This window comes from Panulirus ornatus, chromosome 45 (assembly GCF_036320965.1).
Source record: "Panulirus ornatus isolate Po-2019 chromosome 45, ASM3632096v1, whole genome shotgun sequence".
NCBI lineage: Eukaryota > Metazoa > Arthropoda > Malacostraca > Decapoda > Palinuridae > Panulirus > Panulirus ornatus.
The window spans coordinates 2,756,479-2,784,417 of NC_092268.1; the positions used below are offsets into that span (position 1 = coordinate 2,756,479).

The 27,939-nt window shown below is 39.9% G+C and overlaps 1 protein-coding gene across 20 annotated transcripts in view; it reads right to left on the bottom strand.

The window, feature by feature from the left end:
- Positions 1-27,939, bottom strand: part of LOC139762984 (uncharacterized) — a 326,805-nt gene that overhangs the window by 290,404 nt on the left and 8,462 nt on the right. For 11 of the 20 annotated variants that reach the window (XM_071688489.1, XM_071688485.1, XM_071688498.1 and 8 more), the window contains exon 1: positions 13,911-14,026. The exons of 3 other annotated variants lie outside the window; for them this stretch is intronic. The gene's annotated coding sequence lies outside the window, so the exon portion shown is untranslated. Of the gene's footprint in view, positions 1-13,910; positions 14,027-27,939 lie in introns of those variants that run through there. 6 more of the 20 variants (XM_071688503.1, XM_071688508.1, XM_071688507.1 and 3 more) reach the window with 1 other exon arrangement.

Sequence of the window (27,939 nt, forward strand, 5' to 3'; positions counted from 1 at the left end):
GGAGAGAGATGGGTGATTATTGGTGCATATGCACCTGGGCATGGGAAGAAAGATCATGAGAGGCAAGTGTTTTGGGAGCAGCTGAATGAGTGTGTTAGTGGTTTTGATGCACGAGACCGGGTTATAGTGATGGGTGATTTGAATGCAAAGGTGAGTAATGTGGCAGTTGAGGGAATAATTGGTATACATGGAGTGTTCAGTGTTGTAAATGGAAATGGTGAAGAGCTTGTAGATTTATGTGCTGAAAAAGGACTGGTGATTGGGAATACCTGGTTTAAAAAGCGAAATATACATAAGTATACGTATGTAAGTAGGAGAGATGGCAAGAGAGCGTTATTCATTACGTGTTAACTGACAGGCGCGCGAAAGAGAGACTTTTGGATGTTAATGTGCTGAGAGGTGCAACTGGAGGGATGTCTGATCATTATCTAGTGGAGGCTAAGGTGAAGATTTGTATGGGTTTTCAGAAAAGAAGAGTGAATGTTGGGGTGAAGAGGGTGGTGAGAGTAAGTGAGCTTGGGAAGGAGACTTGTGTGAGGAAGTACCAGGAGAGACTGAGTACAGAATGGAAAAAGGTGAGAACAATGGAAGTAAGGGGAGTGGGGGAGGAATAGAATGCATTTAGGGAATCAGTGATAGATTGCGCAAAAGATGCTTGTGGCATGAGAAGAATGGGAGGTGGGTTGATTAGAAAGGGTAGTGAGTGGTGGGATGAAGAAGTAAGATTATTAGTGAAAGAGAAGAGAGAGGCATTTGGACAATTTTTGCATGGAAAAAATGCAATTGAGTGGGAGATGTATAAAAGAAACAGACAGGAGGTCAAGAGAAAGGTGCAAGAGGTGAAAAAGAGGGTAAATGAGAGTTGGGATAAGAGAGTATCATTAAATTTTAGGGAGAATAAAAAGATGTTCTGGAAGGAGGTAAATAAAGTGCGTAAGACAAGGAAGCAAATGGGAACTTCAGTGAAGGGCGCAAATGGGGAGGTGATAACAAGTAGTGGTGATGTGAGAAGGAGATGGAGCAAGTATTTTGAAGGTTTGTTGAATGTGTTTGATGATAGAGTGGAAGATATAGGGTGTTTTGGTCGAGGTGGTGTGCAAAGTGAGAGGGTTAGGGGAAATGATTTGGTAAACAGAGAAGAGGTAGTAAAAGCTTTGCGGAAGATGAAAGCCAGCAAAGCAGCAGGTTTGGATGGTATTGCAGTGGAATTTATTAAAAAAGGGGGTGACTGTATTGTTGACTGGTTGGTAAGGTTATTTAATGTATGTATGACTCATGGTGAGGTGCCTGAGGACTGCCGGAATGCGTGCATAGTGCCTTTGTACAAAGGCAAAGGGGATAAGAGTGAGTGCTCAAATTACAGAGGTATAAGTTTGTTGAGTATTCCTGGTAAATTATATGGGAGGGTATTGATTGAGAGGGTGAAGGCATGTACAGAGCATCAGATTGGGGAAGAGCAGTGTGGTTTCAGAAGTGGTAGAGGATGTGTGGATCAGGTGTTTGCTTTGAAGAATGTATGTGAGAAATACTTAGAAAAGCAAATGGATTTGTATGTAGCATTTATGGATCTGGAGAAGGCATATGATAGAGTTGATAGAGATGCTCTGAGGAAGGTATTAGGAATATATGGTGTGGGAAGCAAGTTGTTAGAAGCAGTGAAAAGTTTTTATCGAGGATGTAAGGCATGTGTACATGAAGGAAGAGAGGAAAGTGATTGGTTCTCAGTGAATATAGGTTTGCGGCAGGGGTGTGTGATGTCTCCAGGGTTGTTTAATTTGTTTATGGATGGGGTTGTTAGGGACGTGAATGCAAGAGTTTTGGAAAGAGGGCAAGTATGAAGTCTGTTGTGGATGAGAGAGCTTGGGAAGTGAGTCAGTTGTTGTTCGCTGATGATACAGCGCTGGTGGCTGATTCATGTGAGAAACTGCAGAAGCTGGTGACTGAGTTTGGTAAAGTGTGTGAAAGAAGAAAGTTAAGAGTAAATGTGAATAAGAGCAAGGTTAATTATTAGGTACAGTAGGGTTGAGGGTCAAGTCAATTGGGAGGTAAGTTCGAATGGAGAAAAACTGGAGGAAGTAAAGTGTTTTAGATATCTGGGAGTGGATCTAGCAGTGGATGGAACCATGGAAGCGGAAGTGAATCATAGGGTGGGGAGGGGGCGAGAATCCTGGGAGCCTTGAAGAATGTGTGGAAGTCGAGAACATTATCTCGGAAAGCAAAAATGGGTATGTTTGAAGGAATAGTGGTTCCAACAATGTTGTATGGTTGCGAGGTGTGGGCTATGGATAGAGTTGTGCGCAGGAGGGTGGATGTGCTGGAAATGAGATGTTTGAGGACAATGTGTGGTGTGAGGTGGTTTGATCGAGTAAGTAATGTAAGGGTAAGAGAGATGTGTGGAAATAAAAAGAGCGTGGTTGAGAGAGCAGAAGAGGGTGTTTTGAAATGGTTTGGGCACATGGAGAGAATGAGTGAGGAAAGATTGACCAAGAGGATATATGTGTCGGAGGTGGAGGGAACGAGAAGTGGGAGACCAAATTGGAGGTGGAAAGATGGAGTGAAAAAGATTTTGAGTGATCGGGGCCTGAACATGCAGGAGGGTGAAAGGCGGGCAAGGAATAGAGTGAACTGGATCGACGTGGTATACCGGGGTTGACGTGCTGTCAGTGGATTGAACCAGGGCACGTGAAGCGTCTGGGGGAAACCATGGAAAGCTGTGTATGTATGTATATTTGTGTGTGGACATATGTATATACATGTGTATGGGGGTGGGTTGGGCCATTTCTTTCGTCTGTTTCCTTGTGCTACCTCGCAAACGCAGGGAGACAGCGGGAAAAAAAAAAATCAACAAACCACGTAAAATAATAATTTCTTTATGTGATACTTGGTAAATTTTAAATCTAACACAGGCAAATATTGCAGTTCATACATTCTTACCTCCTCCTTCAATACACATTCCTAAATACATTTTAACTACATTCAAAGTCAGTAACTTATAACATTAACAAAAGGAAATAATTATTGATTCAAAAACACTAACCAGGCACATACATTTTCACATAGCCTACCTCAGTTAATCCATCTTCTACTGCAATATATAATGTCAAAATGGCAATTAAAATTATTCCTACTACACTCATAATCATATTTCAACAGCTATGTGAACTCTTGTCAAGTTTCAATAACTTTTCTTGAATCTATAAAGCGGCAGGGATGTGTGATGTCTCCATGGTTGTTTAATTTGTTTATGGATTGGGTTGTTAGGGAGGTGAATGCAAGAGTTTTGGAAAGAGGGGCAAGTATGCTGTCTGTGGTGGATGAGAGAGCGTGGGAAGTGAGTCAGTTGTTGTTCGCTGATGATACAGCGCTGGTGGCAGATTCATGTGAGAAACAGCAGAAGCTGGTGACTGAGTTTGGTAAAGTGTGTGAGAGAAGAAAGTTGAGAGTAAATGTGAATAAGAGCAAGGTTATTAGGTACAGTAGGGTTGAGGGTCAAGTCAATTGGGAGGTAAGTTTGAATGGAGAAAAAGTGGAGGAAGAGAAGTGTTTTAGATATCTGGGAGTGGATTTGGCAGCGGATGGAACCATGGAAGCGGAAGTGAATCATAGGGTGGGGGAGGGGGCGAAAATTCTGGGAGCACTGAAGAGTGTGTGGAAGTCGAAAACATTATCTCGGAAATCAAAAATGGGTATGTTTGAAGGAATAGTGGTTCCAACAATGTTGTATGGTTGCGAGGCATGGGCTATGGATAAGAGTTGTGCGCAGGAGGGTGGATGTGCTGGAAATGAGATGTTTAAGGACAATATGTGGAGAGGTGGTTTGATCAAGTAAGTAATGTAAGGGTAAGAGGGATGTGTGGAAATAAAAAGTGTGGTTGAGAGAGCAGAAGAGGGTGTTTTGAAATGGTTTGGTCACATGGAGAGAATGAGTGAGGAAAGATTGACCAAGAGGATAATGTGTCAGAGGTGGAGGGAACGAGGAGAAGTGGGAGACCAAATTGGAGGTGGAAAGATGGAGTAAAAAAGATTTTGTGTGATTGGGGCCTGAGCATGCAGGAGGGTGAAAGGCGTGCAAGGAATAAGAGTGAATTGGAACGATGTGGTATACCGGGGCCGATGTGCTGTCAGTGGATTGAACCAGGGCATGTGAAGCGTCTGGGATAAACCATGGAAAGTTCTGTGGGGCCTGGATGTGGAAAGGGAGCTGTGGTTTCAGTGACAGCTAGAGACTGAGTGTGAACGAATGGGGCCTATGTGGTCTTTCCTAGCACTACTTCACACACGAGGGGGGAGGGGGTTGTTATTATGTGTGGCGAGGTGGCGATGGAAATGAATAAAGGCAGACAGTATGAAGTATGTACATGTGTATATATGTATATGTCTGTGTGTGTATATACATGTATACGTTGGGATGTAGAGGTATGTATATTTGCGTGTGTGGATGTGTATGTATATACATGTGTATGTGGGTGGGTTGGGCCATTCTTTCATCTGTTTCCTTGCGCTACCTCGCAAATGCAGGAGACAGCGACAAAGCAAAATAATAATAATATAATATATATAAACATTCATTAAACATGATTTGGTAAACAGAGAAGAGGTAGTAAATGCTTTGCGGAAGATGAAAGCCGGCAAGGCAGCAGGTTTGGATGGTATTGCAGTGGAATTTATTAAAAAAGGGGGTGACTGTATTGTTGACTGGTTGGTAAGGTTATTTAATGTATGTATGACTCATGGTGAGGTGCCTGAGGATTGGCGGAATGCGTGCATAGTGCCATTGTACAAAGGCAAAGGGGATAAGAGTGAGTGCTCAAATTACAGAGGTATAAGTTTGTTGAGTATTCCTGGTAAATTATATGGGAGGGTATTGATTGAGAGGGTGAAGGCATGTACAGAGCATCAGATTGGGGAAGAGCAGTGTGGTTTCAGAAGTGGTAGAGGATGTGTGGATCAGGTGTTTGCTTTGAAGAATGTATGTGAGAAATATTTAGAAAAGCAAATGGATTTGTATGTAGCATTTATGGATCTGGAGAAGGCATATGATAGAGTTGATAGAGATGCTCTGTGGAAGGTATTAAGAATATATGGTGTGGGAGGCAAGTTGTTAGAAGCAGTGAAAAGTTTTTATCGAGGATGTAAGGCATGTGTACGTGTAGGAAGAGAGGAAAGTGATTGGTTCTCAGTGAATGTAGGTTTGCGGCAGGGGTGTGTGATGTCTCCATGGTTGTTTAATTTGTTTATGGATGGGGTTGTTAGGGAGGTGAATGCAAGAGTTTTGGAAAGAGGGGCAAGTATGAAGTCTGTTGGGGATGAGAGAGCTTGGGAAGTGAGTCAGTTGTTGTTCACTGATGATACAGCACTGGTGGCTGATTCATGTGAGAAACTGCAGAAGCTGGTGACTGAGTTTGGTAAAGTGTGTGAAAGAAGGAAGTTAAGAGTAAATGTGAATAAGAGCAAGGTTATTAGGTACAGTAGGGTTGAGGGTCAAGTCAATTGGGAGGTGAGTTTGAATGGAGAAAAACTGGAGGAAGTAAAGTGTTTTAGATATCTGGGAGTGGATCTGGTAGCGGATGGAACCATGGAAGCGGAAGTGGATCATAGGGTGGGAGAGGGGGCGAAAATTCTGGGAGCCTTGAAGAATGTTTGGAAGTCGAAAACATTATCTCGGAAAGCAAAAATGGGTATGTTTGAAGGAATAGTGGTTCCAACAATGTTCTATGGTTGCGAGGCGTGGGCTATGGATAGAGTGGTGCGCAGGAGGATGGATATGCTGGAAATGAGATGTTTGAGGACAATGTGTGGTGTGAGGTGGTTTGATCGAGTAAGTAACGTAAGGGTAAGAGAGATGTGTGGAAATAAAAAGAGCGTGGTTGAGAGAGCAGAAGAGGGTGTTTTGAAATGATTTGGGCACATGGAGAGAATGAGTGAGGAAAGGTTGAACAAGAGGATACATGTGTCGGAGGTGGAGGGAACGAGGAGAAGAGGGAGACCAAATTGGAGGTGGAAAGATGGAGTGAAAAAGATTTTGTGGGATCGGGGCCTGAACATGCAGGAGGGTGAAAGGAGGGCAAGGAATAGAGTGAATTGGAGCGATGTGGTATACCAGGGTTGACGTGCTGTCAGTGGATTGAATCAGGGCATGTGAAGCGTCTGGGGTAAACCATGGAAAGCTGTGTAGGTATGTATATTTGCGTGTGTGGACGTATGTATATGCATGTGTATGGGGTGGGTTGGGCCATTTCTTTCATCTGTTTCCTTGCGCTACCTCGCAAACGCGGGAGACAGCGGCAAAAAGAAAAATATATATATATATATATATATATATATATATATATATATATATATATATATATATATATATGTTGAGATGTATAGGTATGTGTATGTGCGTGTGTGGATGTGTATGTATATACATGTGTATGTGGGTGGGTTGGGCCATTCTTTCATAAGTTTCCGTGCGCTACCTCGCTAATGCGGGAGACAGCGACAAAGTATAATAAATAAATATAAAATCATTAAACATGTCAATTTTGGCACTTGTCACCACGAACGTTAACTTAGGTCAAATTTCAAAAGCTCATCTTCATTCAATACAAATATTTTACCTAATTCTACATCACAAACCAAATCTTGACCCATATTTTACACAACCCTCACTAATATCACCCATCACTCGGATCTTTCACAACAATTAACACTTCCATATACTTTCTCCATCTGTTAATTCTCTCAAAAACACACCACAATACCACTGAAAATCACTTCCTCTACACATCTAAATCAATTACTGATAATAAATCTTATTAAACATGTCAATTTTGGCACTTGTCACCATGAACGTTAACTTAGGTCAAATTTCAAAAGCTCATCTTCATTCAATACATATATTTTACCTAATTTTACATCACAAAGCAAAATCTTGACCCATATTTTACACAGCCCTCACTAATATCACCCATCACTCGGATCTTTCACAACAATTAACACTTCCATATACTTTCTCCATCTGTTAATACTCTCAAAAACACACCACAATACCAATGAAAATCACTTCCTCTACACATCTAAATTAATTACTGATAATAAATCTTATTAAACATGTCAATTTTGGCACTTGTCACCATGAACGTTAACTTAGGTCAAACTTCAAAAGCTCATCTTCATTCAATACATATATTTCACCTAATTTTACATCACAAACCAAATCTTGACCCATATTTTACACAGCCCTCACTAATATCACCCATCACTCGGATCTTTCACAACAATTAACACTTCCATATACTTTCTCCATCTGTTAATACTCTCAAAAACACACCACAATACCACTGAAAATCACTTCCTCTACACATCTAAATTAATTACTGATAATAAATCTTGGTAAGGTTATTTAATGTATGTATGACTCATGGTGAGGTGCCTGAGGATTGGCGGAATGCGTGCATAGTGCCATTGTACAAAGGCAAAGGGGATAAGAGTGAGTGCTCAAATTACAGAGGTATAAGTTTGTTGAGTATTCCTGGTAAATTATATGGGAGGGTATTGATTGAGAGGGTGAAGGCATGTACAGAGCATCAGATTGGGGAAGAGCAGTGTGGTTTCAGAAGTGGTAGAGGATGTGTGGATCAGGTGTTTGCTTTGAAGAATGTATGTGAGAAATATTTAGAAAAGCAAATGGATTTGTATGTAGCATTTATGGATCTGGAGAAGGCATATGATAGAGTTGATAGAGATGCTCTGTGGAAGGTATTAAGAATATATGGTGTGGGAGGCAAGTTGTTAGAAGCAGTGAAAGGTTTTTATCGAGGATGTAAGGCATGTGTACGTGTAGGAAGAGAGGAAAGTGATTGGTTCTCAGTGAATGTAGGTTTGCGGCAGGGGTGTGTGATGTCTCCATGGTTGTTTAATTTGTTTATGGATGGGGTTGTTAGGGAGGTGAATGCAAGAGTTTTGGAAAGAGGGGCAAGTATGAAGTCTGTTGGGGATGAGAGAGCTTGGGAAGTGAGTCAGTTGTTGTTCGCTGATGATACAGCACTGGTGGCTGATTCATGTGAGAAACTGCAGAAGCTGGTGACTGAGTTTGGTAAAGTGTGTGAAAGAAGAAAGTTAAGAGTAAATGTGAATAAGAGCAAGGTTATTAGGTACAGTAGGGTTGAGGGTCAAGTCAATTGGGAGGTGAGTTTGAATGGAGAAAAACTGGAGGAAGTAAAGTGTTTTAGATATCTGGGAGTGGATCTGGTAGCGGATGGAACCATGGAAGCGGAAGTGGATCATAGGGTGGGAGAGGGGGCGAAAATTCTGGGAGCCTTGAAGAATGTTTGGAAGTCGAAAACATTATCTCGGAAAGCAAAAATGGGTATGTTTGAAGGAATAGTGGTTCCAACAATGTTCTATGGTTGCGAGGCGTGGGCTATGGATAGAGTGGTGCGCAGGAGGATGGATATGCTGGAAATGAGATGTTTGAGGACAATGTGTGGTGTGAGGTGGTTTGATCGAGTAAGTAACGTAAGGGTAAGAGAGATGTGTGGAAATAAAAAGAGCGTGGTTGAGAGAGCAGAAGAGGGTGTTTTGAAATGATTTGGGCACATGGAGAGAATGAGTGAGGAAAGGTTGAACAAGAGGATATATGTGTCGGAGGTGGAGGGAACGAGGAGAAGAGGGAGACCAAATTGGAGGTGGAAAGATGGAGTGAAAAAGATTTTGTGGGATTGGGGCCTGAACATGCAGGAGGGTGAAAGGAGGGCAAGGAATAGAGTGAATTGGAGCGATGTGGTATACCAGGGTTGACGTGCTGTCAGTGGATTGAATCAGGGCATGTGAAGCGTCTGGGGTAAACCATGGAAAGCTGTGTAGGTATGTATATTTGCGTGTGTGGACGTATGTATATGCATGTGTATGGGGTGGGTTGGGCCATTTCTTTCGTCTGTTTCCTTGCGCTACCTCGCAAATGCGGGAGACAGCGGCAAAAAGAAAAATATATATATATATATATATATATATATACATATATATATATATATATATATATATATATATATATATATATATATATATATATATATGTTGAGATGTATAGGTATGTGTATGTACGTGTGTGGATGTGTATGTATATACATGTGTATGTGGGTGGGTTGGGCCATTCTTTCATAAGTTTCCGTGCGCTACCTCGCTAATGCGGGAGACAGCGACAAAGTATAATAAATAAATATAAAATCATTAAACATGTCAATTTTGGCACTTGTCACCACGAACGTTAACTTAGGTCAAATTTCAAAAGCTCATCTTCATTCAATACAAATATTTTACCTAATTTTACATCACAAACCAAATCTTGACCCATATTTTACACAACCCTCACTAATATCACCCATCACTCGGATCTTTCACAACAATTAACACTTCCATATACTTTCTCCATCTGTTAATTCTCTCAAAAACACACCACAATACCACTGAAAATCACTTCCTCTACACATCTAAATCAATTACTGATAATAAATCTTATTAAACATGTCAATTTTGGCACTTGTCACCATGAACGTTAACTTAGGTCAAACTTCAAAAGCTCATCTTCATTCAATACATATATTTCACCTAATTTTACATCACAAACCAAATCTTGACCCATATTTTACACAGCCCTCACTAATATCACCCATCACTCGGATCTTTCACAACAATTAACACTTCCATATACTTTCTCCATCTGTTAATACTCTCAAAAACACACCACAATACCACTGAAAATCACTTCCTCTACACATCTAAATCAATTACTGATAATAAATCTTATTAAACATGTCAATATTGGCACTTGTCACCATGAACGTTAACTTAGGTCAAACTTCAAAAGCTCATCTTCATTCAATACATATATTTCACCTAATTTTACATCACAAACCAAATCTTGACCCATATTTTACACAGCCCTCACTAATATCACCCATCACTCGGATCTTTCACAACAATTAACACTTCCATATACTTTCTCCATCTGTTAATACTCTCAAAAACACACCACAATACCACTGAAAATCACTTCCTCTACACATCTAAATTAATTACTGATAATAAATCTTGGTAAGGTTATTTAATGTATGTATGACTCATGGTGAGGTGCCTGAGGATTGGCGGAATGCGTGCATAGTGCCATTGTACAAAGGCAAAGGGGATAAGAGTGAGTGCTCAAATTACAGAGGTATAAGTTTGTTGAGTATTCCTGGTAAATTATATGGGAGGGTATTGATTGAGAGGGTGAAGGCATGTACAGAGCATCAGATTGGGGAAGAGCAGTGTGGTTTCAGAAGTGGTAGAGGATGTGTGGATCAGGTGTTTGCTTTGAAGAATGTATGTGAGAAATATTTAGAAAAGCAAATGGATTTGTATGTAGCATTTATGGATCTGGAGAAGGCATATGATAGAGTTGATAGAGATGCTCTGTGGAAGGTATTAAGAATATATGGTGTGGGAGGCAAGTTGTTAGAAGCAGTGAAAGGTTTTTATCGAGGATGTAAGGCATGTGTACGTGTAGGAAGAGAGGAAAGTGATTGGTTCTCAGTGAATGTAGGTTTGCGGCAGGGGTGTGTGATGTCTCCATGGTTGTTTAATTTGTTTATGGATGGGGTTGTTAGGGAGGTGAATGCAAGAGTTTTGGAAAGAGGGGCAAGTATGAAGTCTGTTGGGGATGAGAGAGCTTGGGAAGTGAGTCAGTTGTTGTTCGCTGATGATACAGCACTGGTGGCTGATTCATGTGAGAAACTGCAGAAGCTGGTGACTGAGTTTGGTAAAGTGTGTGAAAGAAGAAAGTTAAGAGTAAATGTGAATAAGAGCAAGGTTATTAGGTACAGTAGGGTTGAGGGTCAAGTCAATTGGGAGGTGAGTTTGAATGGAGAAAAACTGGAGGAAGTAAAGTGTTTTAGATATCTGGGAGTGGATCTGGTAGCGGATGGAACCATGGAAGCGGAAGTGGATCATAGGGTGGGAGAGGGGGCGAAAATTCTGGGAGCCTTGAAGAATGTTTGGAAGTCGAAAACATTATCTCGGAAAGCAAAAATGGGTATGTTTGAAGGAATAGTGGTTCCAACAATGTTCTATGGTTGCGAGGCGTGGGCTATGGATAGAGTGGTGCGCAGGAGGATGGATATGCTGGAAATGAGATGTTTGAGGACAATGTGTGGTGTGAGGTGGTTTGATCGAGTAAGTAACGTAAGGGTAAGAGAGATGTGTGGAAATAAAAAGAGCGTGGTTGAGAGAGCAGAAGAGGGTGTTTTGAAATGATTTGGGCACATGGAGAGAATGAGTGAGGAAAGGTTGAACAAGAGGATATATGTGTCGGAGGTGGAGGGAACGAGGAGAAGAGGGAGACCAAATTGGAGGTGGAAAGATGGAGTGAAAAAGATTTTGTGGGATTGGGGCCTGAACATGCAGGAGGGTGAAAGGAGGGCAAGGAATAGAGTGAATTGGAGCGATGTGGTATACCAGGGTTGACGTGCTGTCAGTGGATTGAATCAGGGCATGTGAAGCGTCTGGGGTAAACCATGGAAAGCTGTGTAGGTATGTATATTTGCGTGTGTGGACGTATGTATATGCATGTGTATGGGGTGGGTTGGGCCATTTCTTTCGTCTGTTTCCTTGCGCTACCTCGCAAACGCGGGAGACAGCGGCAAAAAGAAAAAATATATATATATATATATATATATATATATATATATATATATATATATATATGTTGAGATGTATAGGTATGTGTATGTACGTGTGTGGATGTGTATGTATATACATGTGTATGTGGGTGGGTTGGGCCATTCTTTCATAAGTTTCTGTGCGCTACCTCGCTAATGCGGGAGACAGCGACAAAGTATAATAAATAAATATAAAATCATTAAACATGTCAATTTTGGCACTTGTCACCACGAACGTTAACTTAGGTCAAATTTCAAAAGCTCATCTTCATTCAATACAAATATTTTACCTAATTTTACATCACAAACCAAATCTTGACCCATATTTTACACAACCCTCACTAATATCACCCATCACTCGGATCTTTCACAACAATTAACACTTCCATATACTTTCTCCATCTGTTAATTCTCTCAAAAACACACCACAATACCACTGAAAATCACTTCCTCTACACATCTAAATCAATTACTGATAATAAATCTTATCAAACATGTCAATTTTGGCACTTGTCACCATGAACGTTAACTTAGGTCAAACTTCAAAAGCTCATCTTCATTCAATACATATATTTCACCTAATTTTACATCACAAACCAAATCTTGACCCATATTTTACACAGCCCTCACTAATATCACCCATCACTCGGATCTTTCACAACAATTAACACTTCCATATACTTTCTCCATCTGTTAATACTCTCAAAAACACACCACAATACCACTGAAAATCACTTCCTCTACACATCTAAATCAATTACTGATAATAAATCTTATTAAACATGTCAATTTTGGCACTTGTCACCATGAACGTTAACTTAGGTCAAACTTCAAAAGCTCATCTTCATTCAATACATATATTTCACCTAATTTTACATCACAAACCAAATCTTGACCCATATTTTACACAGCCCTCACTAATATCACCCATCACTCGGATCTTTCACAACAATTAACACTTCCATATACTTTCTCCATCTGTTAATACTCTCAAAAACACACCACAATACCACTGAAAATCACTTCCTCTACACATCTAAATTAATTACTGATAATAAATCTTATTAAACATGTCAATTTTGGCACTTGTCACCATGAACGTTAACTTAGGTCAAACTTCAAAAGCTCATCTTCATTCAATACATATATTTCACCTAATTTTACATCACAAACCAAATCTTGACCCATATTTTACACAGCCCTCACTAATATCACCCATCACTCGGATCTTTCACAGCAATTAACACTTCCATATACTTTCTCCATCTGTTAATACTCTCAAAAACACACCACAATACCACTGAAAATCACTTCCTATATACATCTAAATTAATTACTGATAATAAATCTTATGCGCAACATTATCATCTTAAAAAGACCCACTTCCAGTACTTCATACATTTTTGACATCATTCACTCATTCAACATAATATTACCAATGTAATACACCTACTATACAACTAATAAGCTATTATAGATTTTTTACATCCCTGATCCTATCACCTTCCTCACTACAAATATGTACATTTCCTACATACAGCCTCTGACCTACATATTACCCTATTACATACCACAAACTCAATCAAAATAAAAAAAAACATAAAAAAAAACAATTATTCCATTATAAATATTTCCCATGATGGAAATTCCACCTTTAAATATATAACTCGACTCAAAGTACTCATTACTCGTTGAAGATCAGGGAAAACGTAACCCCAAACACCTTCCCCACAAGAAATATGTACATTTCCTACATACAGCTTCTGGCCTACATATTACCATCTCACATGCCACAAACTGGCTATTAAAAGAACAATACATTTAAAAACCAATTACTACATCACCTGCAACATGCACATGATGGAAATTCCACCATTAAATAAATAACTCGACTTAAAGTGTTCATTACTCGTTGAAGATCTGGGAAAACGTAACCCCCATAACGCACACAACTCACTCCTGACCCATTGCCTTCTAAAAACAAAACACAAATACACCAAACGCCACAACCCTTATCTATTTTCACTACAATAAAATGTAAAATACATAAATAGAACCATTTTCTCCCGACGCCGAAACCACAATCCACCATTTGCCTCCCGATCACTACCATCCCCCAAACCCCATCCACTTTACCCTCTGCCCTACGCTCTATTATAACCGTAACCTATTAAATAACACTAATTATACTCAATAACAACTCATACTCATTACAACGTCATTTTTTCTTACCTCTAAGCACTTAATTACCATCCGAAAACACAAGATTTTCCAGGAGACGCCAGTCGTCGCTGGTTATGTGTGTACCATCCACCAAGCAGCCGTGACGTCATTACAGAAACCTTCCCAGAGAAAACTGTGTTCTTATAGCGCTAACTCAACTATAATAGATATATCGTTTTATTGTCGCAAATGGCTGATAGATGTTGTGGCCTGCCTACACCTGGTGTGGCCCGCCTACACCTGCTGTGGCCCGCCTACAGCTGGTGTGGCCCGCCTACACCTGGTGTGGCCCGCCTACACCAGGTGTGGCCCGCCTACATATGGTATGGCCCGCCTACACCAGATGTGGCCCGCATACACCTGGTGTGGCCCGCCTACAGCTGGTGTGGCCCGCATACACCTGGTGTGGCCCGCCTACACCTGGTGTGGCCCGCCTACACCTGGTGTGGCCCGCGTACACCAGATGTGGCCCGCATACACCTGGTGTGGCCCGCCTACAGCTGGTGTGGCCCGCCTACACCAGATGTGGCCCGCATACACCTGGTGTGGCCCGCCTACAGCTGGTGTGGCCCGCGTACACCAGGTGTGGCCCGCCTACACCTGGTGTGGACCGCCTACACCAGGTGTGGCCCGCCTACACCTGGTGTGGCCCGCCTACACCTGGTGTGGCCCGCCTACACCTGGTGTGGCCCGCCTACAACTGGTGTGGCCCGCGTACACCAGGTGTGGCCCGCCTACACATGGTGTGGACCGCCTACACCAGGTGTGGGCTACATGTATGGTGGGCTGACCCACTATCATGTTCAACACATTAACTTCGCCATCATTGGTCACACACACACACACACACACACCATCATCACAATGTTACCACTCATGTCTCTCCTCATGTTAGCCGAGGTCAACTTACTACCTCATGACATCATCATACCTCACATTAAGGTCCCGTCTTCTTGAACATCCAGCCTTCAAAAACGAAAATGTATTGTCTCACTTTACCTATTGGTATTATATACAGTAAGTACACGTAGACACAGTTATCCCTCCTAAATAAAGTCACTGAACAAATAAAACCACCATGTGTGTGTGTGTGTGTGTGTGTGTGTGTGTGTGTGTGTGTGTGTGTGTGTATGTGTGTGTGTGTGTGTGTATGTATGTGTGTGTGTGTGTGTGTGTGTGTGTGTGTGTGTGTGTGTGTGTGTGTAGGTAGAGTGGAGTCTCCTTGATGGACTTTGTAGTGAATTGTTAATGCTTCCTCTCAGCCATACCTACCTGACTTGTTTCCTAGGACGTATAAAGTCATGCCCATATTTGCCTAAACATGATACATATGGCTCCCAACCCAGCATTATTGTAACTACATACATCAAACGTTACTGCCATTCCCATGTAATGTCACACATCAATATCAGTACTATAAGGTCGTCACAAATATCACTATGATGAAATCACATAATATACATCACCTGAGTCATAAGGTCACATGATAAACATCACCTGAGTCATAAGGTCACAAGATAAACATCATCTGAGTCATAAGGTCACATGATAAACATCACCTGAGTCATAAGGTCACATGATAAACATCACCTGAGTCATAAGGTCACATGATAAACATCACCTGAGTCATAAGGTCACATGATAAACATCACCTGAGTCATAAGGTCACATGATAAACATCACCTGAGTCATAAGGTCACATGATAAACATCACCTGAGTCATAAGGTCACAGGATAAACATCACCTGGTTATACGACCTCGTCAGAGATATCACTAGATTCATAAAATCTCATCACATGTCACAAGGTCACATTAAGCACATTATTGGTCATAAGGTCACATCAAACACATCACTAGAGTCATAAGGTCACATCATACACATCACTAGAGTCATAAGGTCACATCAAACATCACTGGAGTCGTAAGGTCACATCAAATATCACTAGAGTCGTAAGGTCACATCAAACATCACTAGAGTCGTAAGGTCACATCAAACATCACTAGAGTCGTAAGGTCACATCAAACATCACTAGAGTCGTAAGGTCACATCAAACATCACTAGAGTCGTAAGGTCACATCAAACATCACTAGACGGCGGGTATCTAGAGTGTGATGTTAGGATGTAAATAACTTTAAGTATTGCCTGGCATCTCCTGATGAGGTGCACTGTCACCATGAAACGTCGTGCTACATGGACAGAAAAATTACATGTTATATAAGATTGTAGGAACTCCTACTGAAGTACGATTTCACCATATATATATATATATATATATATATATATATATATATATATATATATATATATATAAAAAAAAAAATATATATATATACATATATATATATATATATATATATATATATATATATATATGTACATATACATATATATATATATATATATATATATATATATATATATATATATATATATATATATATATATATCTTTTCTTTCTTTCATACTATTCGCCATTTCCCGCATTAGCGAGGTAGCGTTGAGAACAGAGGACTGGGCCCTTGAGGGAATATCCTCACCTGGGCCCCTTCTCTGTTCCCCTTCTCTTTTGGAAAATTAAAAAAAAAGTGAGAGGGGAGGATTTCCAGCCCCCCGCTCCCTCCCCTTTTAGTCGCCTTCTACGACACGCAGGGAATACGTGGGAAGTATTCTTTCTCCCCTATCCCCCGGGATAATATATATATATATATATATATATATATATATATATATATATATATATATATATATATATATATATATATATATATATATATATATATATATATATATATATATATATATATAGAATTGATGCTATGTTATAGATAGCAGTGCTAAAGTGCTCAGTTACATTGGTTTAGTATGGCAAAACCCCATGCAGTTCACACACTACCATGTTTCAAAGGTGTAACTTTTGCAAGAGAAAAAGATGAACACTAAGGCAAGTATTTTTCCATCGGATTTTAACCATATTAGGGTAAAAGCACAGCCCAATGAAGGTCTTTGAGGGATTTCCCTGTTGGGACCAGCATGAAAATAAATTCCCTAAGCTGGACTTATAATAATGAAAAATGTTGCCTAATGGTAACAGTTTTTACTCTGAAATCGAACATATAACCATGTTATCTCTAAAGTTTTACCTGTAGGGAGAGTGCTTGGACCTCCATTATGGTCAGGATTTTTAACCCATTCCCTTTGCCATGACCTTCAGTGACAGACCTCCAGACCTCCTTTGGGCAACGTTTGTGGTAGTTTAAGACTTATATATAGAATAAGGCTTGCTGTAAGTGTTTGGTTGTTAAATTTTATGGTTATATATCTTTTTCTTTTCTTTTATACTATTCGCCATTTCCCGCGTTAGCGAGGTAGCGTTAAGAACAGAGGACTGGGCCTTTGAGGGAGTATCCTCACCTGGCCCCCTTCTCTGTTCCTTCTTTTGGAAAAAAAAAAAAAAAAAAAAAAAAAAAAAAATGAGAGGGGAGGATTTCCGGCCCCCCGCTCCCTTCCCTTTTAGTCGCCTTCTACGACACGCAGGGAATACGTGGGAAGTATTCTTTCTCCCCTATCCCCAGGGATGGTTATATATATATATATATATATATATATATATATATATATATATATATATATATATACATATATATATATATATATATATATATATATATATATATATATATATATATATATATATATATATATTATCCCTGGGGATAGGGGAGAAAGAATACTCCCCACGTATTCCCTGCGTGTCGTAGAAGGCGACTAAAAGGGAAGGGAGCGGGGGGCTGGAAATCCTCCCCTCTCGTTTTTTTTAATTTTCCAAAAGAAGGAACAGAGAAGGGGGCCAGGTGAGGATATTCCCTCAAAGGCCCAGTCCTCTGTTCTTAACGCTACCTCGCTATCGCGGGAAATGGTGAATAGTATGAAAAAATATATATATATATATATATATATATATATATATATATATATATATATATATATATATATATATATATATATATGAATTGAGCCCACAAATAAGGTTGAAGAACTTACACAAAATACCCATGTAAGGGAGATAATCCATGTATAAATCTGCATATTTGTAGAATGGATTCATGATATATGAAAGGGTATTTGCATTCAACATCCTACTGTGTTGAGGCAAAGAATCCGTAACATGCTCAATTTTTTTTTCCATTAAAAAAATAATAACTACACATTAATTCGCTAATCATGTATCACAAAGCTCATACATTATTTTGAAGTACATCAGGAATATCACCTAGGAAAGAACTATCATTATCTTAACAAATGAGAAAGCCAAAATTCAAAGTATAACACACAATCATTCATCCTTTATACAGCAAAATATTTTATTACTATAAAACTGCCACACAAAATATCAAGACACTTCCCATCCCTACCATATATATATATATATATATATATATATATATATATATATATATATATATATATAGGGGATAGGGGAGAAAGAATACTTCCCACGTATTCCCTGCGTGTCGTAGAAGGCGACTAAAAGGGGAGGGAGCGGGGGCTGGAAATCCTCCCCCTCAATTTTTTTTAATTTTCCAAAAGAAGGAACAGAGAAGGGGGCCAGGTGAGGATATTCCCTCAATGGCCCAGTCCTCTGTTCTTAACGCTACCTCGCTAACGCGGGAAATGGCGAATAGTTTGAAAAAAAAAAAAAGGTGAAGATTTGTATGGGTTTTCAGAAAAGAAGAGTGAATGTTGGGGTGAAGAGGGTGGTGAAAGTAAGTGAGCTTGAGAAGGAGACCTGTGTGAGGAAGTACCAGGAGAGACTGAGTACAGAATGGAAAAAGGTGAGAACAATGGAAGTAAGGGGTGTGGGGGAGGAATGGGATGTATTTAGGGAATCAGTGATGGATTGCGCAAAAGATGCTTGTGGCATGAGAAGAGTGGGAGGTGGGTTGATTAGAAAGGGTAGTGAGTGGTGGGATGAAGAAGTAAGAGTATTAGTGAAAGAGAAGAGAGAGGCATTTGGACGATTTTTGCAGGGAAAAAATGCAATTGAGTGGGAGATGTATAAAAGAAAGAGACAGGAGGTCAAGAGAAAAGTGCAAGAGGTGAAAAAAAGGGCAAATGAGAGTTGGGGTGAGAGAGTATCATTAAATTTTAGGGAGAATAAAAAGATGTTCTGGAAGGAGGTAAATAAAGTGCGTAAGACAAGGGAGCAAATGGGAACTTCAGTGAAGGGCGCAAATGGGGAGGTGATAACAAGTAGTGGTGATGTGAGAAGGAGATGGAGTGAGTATTTCGAAGGTTTGTTGAATGTGTTTGATGATAGAGTGGCAGATATAGGGTGTTTTGGTCGAGGTGGTGTGCAAAGTGAGAGGGTTAGGGAAAATGATTTGGTAAACAGAGAAGAGGTAGTGAAAGCTTTGCGGAAGATGAAAGCCGGCAAGGCAGCAGGTTTGGATGGTATTGCAGTGGAATTTATTAAAAAAGGGGGTGACTGTATTGTTGACTGGTTGGTAAGGTTATTTAATGTATGTATGACTCATGGTGAGGTGCCTGAGGATTGGCGGAATGCGTGCATAGTGCCATTGTACAAAGGCAAAGGGGATAAGAGTGAGTGCTCAAATTACAGAGGTATAAGTTTGTTGAGTATTCCTGGTAAATTATATGGGAGGGTATTGATTGAGAAGGTGAAGGCATGTACAGAGCATCAGATTGGGGAAGAGCAGTGTGGTTTCAGAAGTGGTAGAGGATGTGTGGATCAGGTGTTTGCTTTGAAGAATGTATGTGAGAAATACTTAGAAAAGCAAATGGATTTGTATGTAGCATTTATGGATCTGGAGAAGGCATATGATAGAGTTGATAGAGATGCTCTGTGGAAGGTATTAAGAATATATGGTGTGGGAGGAAAGTTGTTAGAAGCAGTGAAAAGTTTTTATCGAGGATGTAAGGCATGTGTACGTGTAGGAAGAGAGGAAAGTGATTGGTTCTCAGTGAATGTAGGTTTGCGGCAGGGGTGTGTGATGTCTCCATGGTTGTTTAATTTGTTTATGGATGGGGTTGTTAGGGAGGTAAATGCAAGAGTTTTGGAAAGAGGGGCAAGTATGAAGTCTGTTGGGGATGAGAGAGCTTGGGAAGTGAGTCAGTTGTTGTTCGCTGACGACACAGCGCTGGTGGCTGATTCATGTGTGAAACTGCAGAAGCTGGTGACTGAGTTTGGTAAAGTGTGTGGAAGAAGAAAGTTAAGAGTAAATGTGAATAAGAGCAAGGTTATTAGGTACAGTAGGGTTGAGGGTCAAGTCAATTGGGAGGTGAGTTTGAATGGAGAAAAACTGGAGGAAGTGAAGTGTTTTAGATATCTGGGAGTGGATCTGGCAGCGGATGGAACCATGGAAGCGGAAGTGGATCATAGGGTGGGGGAGGGGGCGAAAATTCTGGGGGCCTTGAAGAATGTGTGGAAGTCGAGAACATTATCTCGGAAAGCAAAAATGGGTATGTTTGAAGGAATAGTGGTTCCAACAATGTTGTATGGTTGCGAGGCGTGGGCTATGGATAGAGTTGTGCGCAGGAGGATGGATGTGCTGGAAATGAGATGTTTGAGGACAATGTGTGGTGTGAGGTGGTTTGATCAAGTGAGTAACGTAAGGGTAAGAGAGATGTGTGGAAATAAAAAGAGCGTGGTTGAGAGAGCAGAAGAGGGTGTTTTGAAGTGGTTTGGGCACATGGAGAGAATGAGTGAGGAAAGATTGACCAAGAGGATATATGTGTCGGAGGTGGAGGGAACAAGGAGAAGAGGGAGACCAAATTGGAGGTGGAAAGATGGAGTGAAAAAGATTTTGTGTGATCGGGGCCTGAACATGCAGGAGGGTGAAAGGAGGGCAAGGAACAGAGTGAATTGGAGCGATGTGGTATACCGGGGCTGACGTGCTGTCAGTGGATTGAATCAAGGCATGTGAAGCGTCTGGGGTAAACCATGGAAAGCTGTGTAGGTATGTATATTTGCGTGTGTGGACGTATGTATATACATGTGTATGGGGGGGGGGGTTGGGCCATTTCTTTCGTCTGTTTCCTTGCGCTACCTCGCAAACGCGGGAGACAGCGACAAAGTATAAAAAAAAAAAAGAAAAAAATATATATATATATATATATATATATATATATATATATATATATATATATATATATATATATATGTACATATATATATATATATATATATATATATATATATATATATATATATATATATATATTTTTTCATACGATTCGCCATTTCCCGCATTTGCGAGGTAGCGTTAAGAACAGAGGACTGGGCCTTAGAGGGAAAATCCTCACCTGGCCCCCTTCTCTGTTCCTTCTTTTGGAAAAAAAAAAAAAAAAAAAAAAAAGAGAGGGGAGGATTTCCAGCCACCCGCTCCCTCCCCTTTTAGTCGCCTTCTACGACACGCAGGGAATACGTGGGAAGTATTCTTTCTCCCCTATCCCCAGGGATAAATATATATATATATATATATATATATATATATATATATATATATATATATATATATATATATATATATATATATACATACATATCACAGAGCACACTCTATCTATCTATCCATGTATATCTCTGATGCCAGTTCCCCCCAGGAAATCCATCAAGGGAGCGGCCATAGCAAAAGACTCCATGACTGCTGAGCTCCAGTGCTGCACACATTCATAAACAAATATGTGGAAAATGTATGAGACCAAGAAAAGCACTGATAAATATCATTAATATTTACATGCTTGTGGTATTATGTCAAGAGACTTGCTGTAATGGTGATGGTGGTATAATATCACTATTTCACAAATAGAATATTTTATAGAGCATATATTTGCAAAAAAAAAAAAAAAAAAAGACATGTTGAAACAATTTAAGACCAAAAACAGTCTCAAAAACAATAATCAATGTAAACACATACACATGACTGACCTCTAGCAGTATGGGCATAGTTCACCTTGGGGGTATTGATGAGGTTCACCCCCTTTGTGCAAGAAAGTGTTAATTCACTACTCAATATTCTCTCAAACATACTTTAATGCTAACTCTCAGCTTTCTACAAATTTGCACACTTACTTCTCATACCTTTCTCAAAAATAACAACCTTATTTTTAAGACAATTTGTAGTATCTCATTCCCCAACACATAACACAAAGCCCTTTATTTTCTTCACTATCTACAAATTCTGTGTACTTCATTACTGGTCTTTTCTTACATCCCTTGCTGTGAAGACAATTTACAAATACAATAATCAAAAATGAACAAATGTACCAAAGAACATGACAATATGCAGTCCTAGAGTTTATCACAGTACATGAAAAGGAATTAAAGACAACTGATTCAAGTTATCTATGAACTGTGCACTAATGACACCCTTAAAATGTTTAAGATATTTAAAAAAGATTGCTAATAATGATGAACACAAAAACCAAAGACTATACATATCTAAGTGTCTGTAAATGGTTCAGGCTGCAACCTTGTACAACCCATACACAATCTGGAAATGCAGATTTGGTCAAAGCCTACAAAGGCTGATCTCTCATGCAAACACGACTGGATAAGAATTGTGTAGTGTTATCTGAAACTAATGAACTAAAATAAGATTTCCTGAAATAAATATACCCAAATACATGAGTGCAACCAATGAAAAAGGAGCATGAAGAAGCTTATAGAAACCATTACTCTACTATCAGTTTACACAAAATCTCTAAGATGTGCAAGTCCCTTCTGATATACAAAAAATTGTACAATTTTTAGCCATACTATCATTGGATACAAACAATCCAAAAGCATTCACTAGAAGATGAGAAATATGCTGGAAACAATGCAAACATGACAGCATAATACCAACAATATTCATGATTTATAAAGCAGGAGAATTCATGAGTCGAGATTCAATATTTACAATACAATGAATATGGACACAGTCACAACATTTTCACAACAGCAGCTGAATATCACTTGGTCTCGCATCTTCCTTACCACCATCTTCCTCTTCTACTCTATCTTCATCATCCCCTTCATCCTCCTCCTCCTCCTCATCCTCTTCCTCCTCTTTCAATAAGGAAGCACCCCCTTGTTCTCTATCTGTATGTGAATCAGCATTGTGTCTTCTTCCCTGCTGCTTCTCCTACGTGGCATTGCTATTGGTCTGAGTGAAAACCTTTGCATGTACAGTGAGCCACAATAGATTAAGAAAGTGGTAAACTGCAAGATCCCCAAGAAGTAAAGATAGAAATCAAGATGATTGTCATTGATGTTACCATAATCAGTCATGTTATTCAGCCAAAAAGGACTTACTAAATGGAGCAATGCTGTGCCCAAAAGGGAACCAATACCTTCCATTGTATAAAACAGACCCATAATCATGCCTTGGAAAGTGCGTGGAGCAGCAGCATAAGCAAAATTCCAAACCTGCAATACTCGCAAAGAGTTCTGCAGCTCCAACCAAGACATACTGAGGTATTTGCCAAAAGATGGATATGTCAACAGCATGATAAGTAACGTTGCCTACAATCTGTTCAATATGAGTAGAGTTGTCAGTGCGCCATATATATAAGTGAGTGCTCAAATTACAGAGGTATAAGTTTGTTGAGTATTCCTGGTAAATTATATGGGAGGGTATTGATTGAGAGGGTGAAGGCATGTACAGAGCATCAGATTGGGGAAGAGCAGTGTGGTTTCAGAAGTGGTAGAGGATGTGTGGATCAGGTGTTTGCTTTGAAGAATGTATGTGAGAAATACTTAGAAAAGCAAATGGATTTGTATGTAGCATTTATGGATCTGGAGCAGGCATATGATAGAGTTGATAGAGATGCTCTGTGGAAGGTATTAAGAATATATGGTGTGGGAGGCAAGTTGTTAGAAGCAGTGAAAGGTTTTTATCGAGGATGTAAGGCATGTGTACGTGTAGGAAGAGAGGAAAGTGATTGGTTCTCAGTGAATGTAGGTTTGCGGCAGGGGTGTGTGATGTCTCCATGGTTGTTTAATTTGTTTATGGATGGGGTTGTTAGGGAGGTAAATGCAAGAGTCTTGGAAAGAGGGGCAAGTATGAAGTCTGTTGGGGATGAGAGAGCTTGGGAAGTGAGTCAGTTGTTGTTCGCTGATGATACAGCGCTGGTGGCGGATTCATGTGAGAAACTGCAGAAGCTGGTGACGGAGTTTGGTAAAGTGTGTGGAAGAAGAAAGTTAAGAGTAAATGTGAATAAGAGCAAGGTTATTAGGTACAGTAGGGTTGAGGGTCAAGTCAATTGGGAGGTGAGTTTGAATGGAGAAAACTGGAGGAAGTGAAGTGTTTTAGATATCTGGGAGTGGATCTGTCAGCGGATGGAACGATGGAAGCGGAAGTGGATCATAGGGTGGGGGAGGGGGCGAAAATTTGGGAGCCTTGAAGAATGTGTGGAAGTCGAGAACATTATCCCGGAAAGCAAAAATGGGTATGTTTGAAGGAATAGTGGTTCCAACAATGTTGTATGGTTGCGAGGCGTGGGCTATGGATAGAGTTGTTCGCAGGAGGATGGATGTGCTGGAAATGAGATGTTTGAGGACAATGTGTGGTGTGAGGTGGTTTGATCGAGTAAGTAACGTAAGGGTAAGAGAGATGTGTGGAAATAAAAAGAGCGTGGTTGAGAGAGCAGAAGAGAGTGTTTTGAAATGGTTTGGGCACATGGAGAGAATGAGTGAGGAAAGATTGACCAAGAGGATATATGTGTTGGAGGTGGAGGGAACGAGGAGAAGTGGGAGACCAAATTGGAGGTGGAAAGATGGAGTGAAAAGGATTTTGTGTGATCGGGGCCTGAACATGCAGGAGGGTGAAAGGAGGGCAAGGAATAGAGTGAATTGGAGCGATGTGGTATACAGGGGTTGACGTGCTGTCAGTGGAGTGAATCAAGGCATGTGAAGTGTCCAGGGTAAACCATGGAAAGCTGTGTAGGTATGTATATTTGAGTGTGTGGACGTGTGTATGTACATGTGTATGGGGGGGGGGGGTTGGGCCATTTCTTTCGTCTGTTTCCTTGCGCTACCTTGCAAACGCGGGAGACAGCGACGAGGTATAAAAAAAAAAAAAAAAATATATATATATATATATATATATATATATATATATATATATATATATATATATATATATATATATATATGTACATATATATATATATATATATATATATATATATATATATATATATATATATATATATATATATATATATTATCCCTGGGGATAGGGGAGAAAGAATACTTCCCACGTATTCTCTGCGTGTCGTAAGGCGACTAAAAGGGAAGGGAGCAGGAGGCTGGAAATCCTCCCCTCTCTTTTTTTTTTTCCACAAGAAGAAACAGAGAAGGGGGCCAGGTGAGGATATTCCCTAATAGGCCCAGTCCTCATCCTCTGTTATTAACGCTACCTCGCTAATGTGGGAAATGGCGATTAGTATAAAAAAAAAGACTCAACAAATCACGTAAAATAATAATTTCTTTATGTGATAATTGGTAAATTTTAAATCTAACACAGGCAAATATTGCAGTTCATACATTCTTACCTCCTCCTTCAATAAACATTACCAAATACATTTTAACTACATTCAAAGTCAGTAACTTATAACATTAACAAAAGGAAATAATTATTGATTCAAAAACACTAACCAGGCACATACATTTTCACATAGCCTACCTCATTTAATCTATCTTCTACTGCAATATACAATCCACACCCTTCACTCACAAATACTAATAAAAAAGAAGTGTCAAAATGGCAATTAAAATTATTCCTACTACACTCATAATCATATTTCAACAGCTATGTGAACTCTTGTCAGGTTTCAATAACTTTTCTTGAATTTATAAAGCGGCAGGGATGTGTGATGTCTCCATGGTTGTTTAATTTGTTTATGGATGGGGTTGTTAGGGAGGTGAATGCAAGAGTTTTGGAAAGAGGGGCAAGTATGCAGTCTGTGGTGGATGAGAGAGCGTGGGAAGTGAGTCAGTTGTCATTCGCTGATGATACAGCGCTGGTGGCTGATTCATGTGAGAAACTGCAGAAGCTGGTGACTGAGTTTGGTAAAGAGAGTGAGAGAAGAAAGTTGAGAGTAAATGTGAATAAGAGCAAGGTTGTTAGGTACAGCAGGGTTGAGGGTCAAGTCAATTGGGAGGTAAGTTTGAATGGAGAAAAAGTGGAGGAAGTGAAGTGTTTTAGATATCTGGGAGTGGATTTGGCAGCGGATGGAACCATGGAAGCAGAAGTGAATCATAGGGTGGGGGAGGGGGCAAAAATTCTGGAAGTTGAAGAGTGTGTGGAAGTCGAAAACATTATCTCGGAAAGCAAAAATGGGTATGTTTGAAGGAATAGTGGTTCCAACAATGTTGTATGGTTGCGAGGCATGGGCTATGGATAAGAGTTGTGCGCAGGAGGGTGGATGTGCTGGAAATGAGATGTTTAAGGACAATATGTGGAGAGGTGGTTTGATCGAGTAAGTAATGTAAGGGTAAGAGAGATGTGTGGAAATAAAAAGTGTGGTTGAGAGAGCAGAAGAGGGTGTTTTGAGATGGTTTGGTCACATGGAGAGAATGAGAGAGGAAAGATTGACCAAGAGGATAATGTGTCAGAGGTGGAGGGAACGAGGAGAAGTGGGAGACCAAATTGGAGGTGGAAAGATGGAGTAAAAAAGATTTTGAGTGATTGGGGCCTGAGCATGCAGGAGGGTGAAAGGCGTGCAAGGAATAGAGTGAATTGGAACGATGTGGTATACTGGGGCCGATGTGCTGTCAGTGGATTGAACCAGGGCATGTGAAGCATCTGGGGTAAACCATGGAAAGTTCTGTGGGGCCTGGATGTGGAGAGGGAGCTGTGGTTTCAGTGCATTATTACATGACAGCTAGAGACTGAGTGTGAACGAATGGGGCCTTTGTTGTCTTTCCTAGCACTACCTCACACACAAGGGGGGAGGGGGTTGTTATTACATGTGTGGCGAGGTGGCGATGGAAATGAATAAAGGCAGACAGTATGAAGTATGTACACGTGTATATATGTATATGTCTGTGTGTGTATATACATGTATACGTTGGGATGTAGAGGTATGTATATTTGCGTGTGTGGACGTGTATGTATATACATGTGTATGTGGGTGGGTTGGGCCATTCTTTCGTCTGTTTCCTTGCGCTACCTCGCTAATGCAGGAGACAGCGACAAAGCAAAATAATAATAATATAATATATATAAACATTCATTAAACATGTCAATTTTGGCACTTGTCACCACGAATGTTAACTTAGGTCAAATTTCAAAAGCTCATCTTCATTCAATACAACTATTTTACCTAATTTTACATCACAAACCAAATCTTAACCCATATTTTACACAGCTCTCACTAATATCACCCATCACTCGGATCTTTCACAACAATTAACACTTCCATATACTTTCTCCATCTGTTAAGACACTCTCAAAAACACACCCCAATACCACCGTAAAATCACTTCCTCTACACATCTAAATCAATTACTGATAAAAAATCTTATGCGCTACATTATCATCTTAAAAAGACCCACTTCCAGTACTTCATACATTTTTGACATCATTCATTCATTCAACTTAATATTACCAATGTAATACACCTACTATACAACTAATAAAGCCATTATACATTTTTTAAATTGCCTTCAAAACCAATTAACTGCAATACATCACCATACCTCCCTAACACTCCAAATATTTCTTACTTCAATTTCCTACTCACACCATTGACTTTTTGAGTACTATATAAATTAGAGAGAAGAGGTAGTAAAAGCTTTGCAGAAGATGAAAGCAGGCAAGGCAGCAGGTTTGGATGGTATTGCAGTGGAATCTATCAAAAAAAGGGGGTGACTGTATTGTTGACTGGCTGGTAAGGTTATTTAATGTATGTATGACTCATGGTGAGGTGCCTGAGGATTGGCGGAATGCATGCATAGTGCAATTGTACAAAGGCAAAGGGGATAAGAGTGAGTGCTCAAATTACAGAGGTATAAGTTTGTTGAGTAT